This window comes from Grammomys surdaster, unplaced genomic scaffold (genome assembly GCF_004785775.1).
Source record: "Grammomys surdaster isolate TR1022 unplaced genomic scaffold, NIH_TR_1.0 277, whole genome shotgun sequence".
Lineage (NCBI taxonomy): Eukaryota > Metazoa > Chordata > Mammalia > Rodentia > Muridae > Grammomys > Grammomys surdaster.
Window position 1 is genome coordinate 54,732 of NW_021604718.1, and position 6,250 is coordinate 60,981.

The 6,250-nt window shown below is 45.8% G+C and overlaps 1 protein-coding gene across 6 annotated transcripts in view; it reads right to left on the reverse strand.

Annotated features, from left to right (window-relative positions):
• Mapk14 (mitogen-activated protein kinase 14) overlaps positions 1-6,250 on the reverse strand; it is a 57,452-nt gene that overhangs the window by 36,366 nt on the left and 14,836 nt on the right. The gene's annotated exons all lie outside the window — the stretch shown is intronic.

Below are 6,250 nucleotides of genomic sequence, written 5' to 3' on the forward strand. Positions count from 1 at the left end.
GACAATGAGATTCACACAGTTCCTAAGGTTGAGAAGCACAGGTCTACATACAATGCTGTTCTCAGCTCCATTCCTCCTTCAGTCCAGCCTGCTGGAGCTGCTCTTCTCAAGCCCACTAATGGGCTCAGTAACCAAGTCCAATGACCACTTTTCTGGATTAGCGTTTGGCACAGTAACCACTTCTCCTTCCTCCTGTCAATCCTACAGGAGCCCCCATGGACACGGGGCTCTCTGGGACCTTCTCTGCATCACGCACTTCCCCATGGACACGGGGCTCCTGGGGCCTCTTCTGCATCACGCACTTCCCCATGGACACGGGGCTCTCTGGGACCTCCTCTGCATCACGAACTTCCCCATGGACACGGGGCTCTCTGGGACCTCCTCTGCATCACGCACTTCCCCATGGACACGGGGCTCTCTGGGACCTTCTCTGCATCACGCACTTCTACTACTTTAGCTCCTGACAATGCAGTTCCTCAGGAGAGGGCCCTAGGCTGCTTTCTAGCTTCTCGTCCTTGTGACCCCTCTATAGCTATGTTACAGTTCAATGTGAAATGCCCTCCACAGGCGCATGTGTTAAACACTTGGCTACCAGCTGGTGGCACCACTTTGCTGTTGTTAGGCAAAATCTAGCCTGGCCTTAAACTCACTCTACAGCTGAAGATAGTCCTAAACTCCTGATTCCCCTGCCTCCACCTCCTGAACACTGGAATCACAGATATGCCACTATGTCTAGCTTGAGGGAATCCTAAAATTTTAGGAGGTGGAGGGTCCAACCAGATAGCTCAGTGAATGAGGCTACAAGCCTGACAACCTGAGTTTGATTCCAGGAACTCAAATGGTTAAAAGGAGAAAACCAACTTGAAAATGTCCTCTGCCCTACACATGCACACCTGTACATCCCCTCACACTAAACAAAGATAAACGTCTTAGTGTTTTTACTTTGGAGGTAGAACTTAGCTGGAAGGAGATACTTTGGGTTGGGCACCCTATCTTTTCTGTCCCGTTCCTGCCTGCCAAGGTGTACAGAACAGCCCAAAGCCCAGCCCTTCCGCGATGTCTGCTCGAGTGTGTGGTGTAGGCAAGCACAGGGAGCTCTGTGAGATGGAGAACGTAAGCCTTCGCTCCTGTGAGGACTTCTGCAAGGTGTTTGGTCTCAGGGATGAGAAAACTATACAACTGACCGTTTCAGGTTAAACGCCATCTAGAAACATAAAACCCCCAAAGCCAATCTTCTCTTGAAATCTCTTTTCTACGCAGCAGGACCTCAGGAGGTCCAGGAGAAGATACCTAAGTATGGAGAACTTAGCAAGGTGAAAACACACAGAACTGTCCTCTTCCTGTTCCTGTTCCACCAGGTAAACGATCCAACCGCTCCAGCCACAAACCTGAGCCTCACACTTGTTCAGCAGGTAGCCGGGTTTGCCACTGAGCCGGAAGAGATAACCCTACAAGCTGCCCTCTGACTCCCCCACACGTGTAGCTCTCCTTCTGACTCACACATAATTTCAAAATAATAAATGACTATTTTAAACTCAAGGAATTTTCTCGGAATAAAGAATAAAATGCACATTTCCTACCATGGTCTGTAAGTTTCAGATGAGTTGACCTGGTCCCAGTGCTCACCCAATCAGTAGTCCCCCTGTTTGGCCATGGCCCCACCCCCAACCCAGGCCTACTCTGGGTGTGCTGGCTTCTTTCAGTTCCGTAAACTATTTGGACCTGCTGCAACTAGTTCCTCTCCCCTACCCACAACCCACCCCACAAATAAATCTTTATTCTTCAAAGTATAGGCATAGTCACCCCTTCAGAGGTGTACCTGCCCACCCAGGGCAAGCACTCTCTCAGCCTTTCACCCTGTATCTCCATAAGCCCATAGGACAACCTTCCCTTTACCAGCGTGTGGTCAGAAACCGATGTAGGTCAGGCCCTACACGATGTGGCTTCTTCAACTTCCACCCCGAGTGCCATGCCTCATGCAGACTTTGTAACTCTGTTCTCTCTTTGGGATGAGCTTGTGGGGAGCGGGGAAGGCCAGCAGGTTGTGACCAAACCTACAAGTTGAGCTCAGCTGGAACAGCAGAACAGCTGTCCATTATGATCACCCACCACTCAGGCTCTTTTGCAGCCAGCTCTAGAGCAAGAGGTGCAGGTCCCACCCTCTGACTTCACTAGCTACTCAAGGAGGACAGATGCCACACAGGGTCCCCACAGTCCCCAATAATCACAGTGATTAGTATATATTTACCACCCACCAGGTAGTTAAACAAGGGCTGGGCTCTGGAAGTAGGCTATCAGGGTTTTAATACTAGCTCTGCCACTTAATAACGGTATGCTCTTGAGGAAGTTAATTAAATTCTATCAACCTCATATATAAAACAAAGATAATGTCTGTATCTAATCTAAGGTACTAGTTTTATGGCAGGTTTAGCAAAACCCTAATTTTGTAAAACTCAATTAACAGACATTAATAAAGACTCCTAGTGCCACCTGTCCTGTGCAGGTTGAGGGTCCAACGGTTTCCTCACCATCAGGATACAAAGGGCTCAAACCCCCAGTTTCCTCCATTAGCACTAACAGTTCCCTCAGGGTTGGACACATACCAGACGAACGCAGGTCAGTAAGCTGAGCTGCACACCCTTTACTAGTGTTTGTTGTATTTTGAGACAAGGTCTTGCTAAATTTTCTACAGTGGCTTGAATGTATGACCTTTCTGCCAGTCACTGTGTGTTGGGATTAGAGACACATGCCATCGCTCGTGGTTTATGGGGTTTGCTTTGTTTTGTTTTTGTGGTTTTGTTTTTTGGGGGACAGGGTTTCTCTGTGTAGCCCTGGCTGTCCTGGAAGTCACTCTGTAGACCAGGCTAACCTTGGATACACAGCGATCCACCTGCCTCTACCTCTCCAGTTCTTGGATTAAAGGTGTGTATCCCTACCACTGAGCTACCGTGCTATTTTATTTTATGAATACAAAAGAAAACAGTAAATACGGTAGCTGATATCACAAAACTTACTATGTACCTGGGATAACAAAATGCACATTATGCCAGGAATGCCCAGTTAAACAGCCAACAGTTAAACATTTTTCAAAACCCTGGATTAAAAAAACATATATATTGAGGCCTGGTGAAATGGTTCAGCAGGTAAAGAAAAGATCAGAGGGTGAAGGCACTTGCTGCCAGGCCTGAGGATACAGCCCCTGGGACCTACATGGTGGAAGGAGAGAGAACAGACTGACTCCTGCAAGTTATCCTCTGACATCCACAGTCTGATCCTGTGAAGAGTCACACTCAGTCATTTATTCATTCTCATGCTCTCATTCTTTTCCTGACTTCTTGCTCTTCCAGAGGTCCTGTGTTCAATTCCCAAGAACTATATATACTGTGGCTCACAACCATCTGTAATGGGATCTGAAGCTCTCTTCCGGTGTGTCAGAGTATTAATAGAAATAATAAATAAATAAATCTTAAAAAGAAAAAGATATATTCTCTGTCTCTGTCTCTGTCTCTGTCTCTCTCGCTCGCTTGCTCGCTGGAAGTAGTAAGTGGTTCATGCCTATAGTCCTTCTGCTTGGAAGGCAGAGACAGGTGGGATATGGTAGAAGCCAGTCTGTGCTACAGACCACATCTCAAAACTCAGGCACAGGCACAGATACAAACAGAGTAGGGTTCCAGTAGTATCTGTTGATCTGTTGCAGCCTGGTCACAGGAAAACCAGAAACTACTTGGAATTCCAACAGCAGCAGTTTAAAGTCTAGTACGTTCTCGGGTCTCACACATGGAACAATGAGCAAGACTCCACATCCCTTGATGTACCGAGGGCAAAAGGACATGTTTCAGAAGCAGATGAGCCTATCATAGGGAGATACTGCATTCCTACACAAAACATATCCAACGTATCCTAGACTTGTTACGTTTTTTGAACAGTGTATGTTTCCATTCTCTGATTTTTTTTTAAAACAAGCTTCCATCTCTCAATGAGGCCATTAGTAGAGTAAGAAACATGAATCACAGTGCTGCTCTGTCGCGAGTGGTGTTTTCATCTTAATGAAACTACTAGTTAGTAGCAATTACATGTCCTTTTAATGACACTTACATGGACATAATCACCATATGTAAATCTGGAACCTACATTCCTAAATCACAATCATTTTTCATTTTACCAAACAATTTTCAAATCTGCCTTTTGCAATATTCTCACTGATGCAGTCACCCCGATGTTCGCACACTTCTATAATGAAGCACCATCTCAGCGAACATCTCACTGCTTCCTCCCTAATCCATGCTGTCATTACAACATACTAACTAATTCTTACCATAGAGGACACACACTCCCTAAAATACACCTCACATGTACGCGACAGGCAGGGATTACTCACACACAGCTCTCTCTCATGGGTTATAACCCTCCAGCAAAGGCTGCTAATGCCCCAGCTCCATGCACTAAAATGCTGTCTCCTCCCCCATCAAAGCAGTATTTGGAAAGAATAGAAATTATGATGTTCTGCCCTAAATTATAAATTTCCAAAAGCAGAAGCTCCTAGAAAACCCTTAAACCATCTAAAAAACAAACTGAGAGCTCAGAGGGAAGGAATATAAAATCAACTCAGCAAGTGACTACGCCACATGCTATTCTGGCACTGTCTAGTTCTTTTAAATTGAAAAGGTAGCTTGAGAAAGGATCTCTTCTCTCACTGGCCTAGAACTTACCGTGTAGGCTGGACTGGGCAGCCAGCAAACCCAAGATCTGCTGGTCTGTGCCTCTCCAGTGCTCAGATTACATGTGCATGCCATGACATCCAGATTCTTCTCCCCCTCCCTTTTAAAAATGTGGTTTCCAGGGGAACAAAAGGTCCCCTCTGTTGAAAACCACTGATCTAGAGATGACAGAAGCAGCCCTGTACAGAGATTTAGATAGTGAGTACAGGCCTTCGGCCACTAGCCACAAGGGTGAGCTGCCTTCAGAGGATCCTCCAGCCTCAGATAAATGTAAAGGCCCTTATTTTACCACTCCAGCCCAATCAGGGGTTTCCTAAGGTCATTTCAACACAGGCATATACTGCATTTTGAGTATTATGCCTTCTTTTATAAAAGGAGCTATTTTCCAAAGCCTCAGTACACCACTAGAAACACTTCTCCATTTTGCTGTTTAAAAATCTCAACAGCAAATATTTCTTTTCTTTCTTTTTTTGGTTTTCGAGACAGGGTTTCTCTGTGTAGCCCTGGCTGTCCTGGAACTCACTCTGGAGACCAGGCTAGCCTCGAACTCAGAAATCCGCCTGCCTCTGTCTCCCAAGTGCTGTGATTAAAGGCAAATATTTAAGTAATCATAAATAATTAACTCATTTCAAACAAATCTAAACTATCAGACTAACCACATTACACTGAGGTCCCTATGGTCTTGCTACTAGCATGGGAAAGCTTTCATAGCAACAGTTCCTAGGTTCCATCCCTGCTATAAATCTGTGCTACAAAGGAAACTATGGGTAAACACAAGGACTGATGTCTCCACAGGAGGGACAACCTCCTTTACAGCATTCCTTCAGCAGCCACACACTCCTGACACCAAGGACAGTCCTCAGTAGGGGAGAGAGCTAAGCTCTGCCTCAACAGGATACCGTAACTCTTTATCCAGACTACAGAGGCTCTCTAACTTTGTTCTATAAATCTTTAAGACTGTGAGAAGGTGATTCGCATTCAGTACCAAAGTACTTGGAATTCTGACGTAAGCTTCTCCAGGCTGGCGACAAGCAGCCAGATGTTCTCCCAATGCTCGGCAACAGTGTCTGTTCCAGTAAGCCATGTGCTCACACACTACAGTGTACTCTGTCACTAAGGAAGGACACTGGGGTGGACAGATGTGTTAGGAGCACTATCACTTAATATTCCAACTTACTGGGTATTTTAATTTGGATTTTTTGGAGGGCAAAAACCCCAAAACAGACAAAACCCCCAAAACCAATGTTAAGTCAAAGCTGTTGTTTCCAGTGTATTTCTCTACATAAGAATCTTTTTATTGGTCTGGAGAGATGGCCGAGCAGTTAAGAGCACTGGCTGCTCTTGCAGAGAATCTAGGTTCCATTCTCAGCAGCCACAAGGCAGTTCACAACTGTCTATAGCTTCAGGTCCAGGGGATCTGACACCTTCATACAGACATACAGGCAAGGTCAGGGGATCTGACACCTTCATACAGACATACAGGCAAGGTCAGGGATCTGACACCTTCATACAGACATACAGGCGAGGTCAGG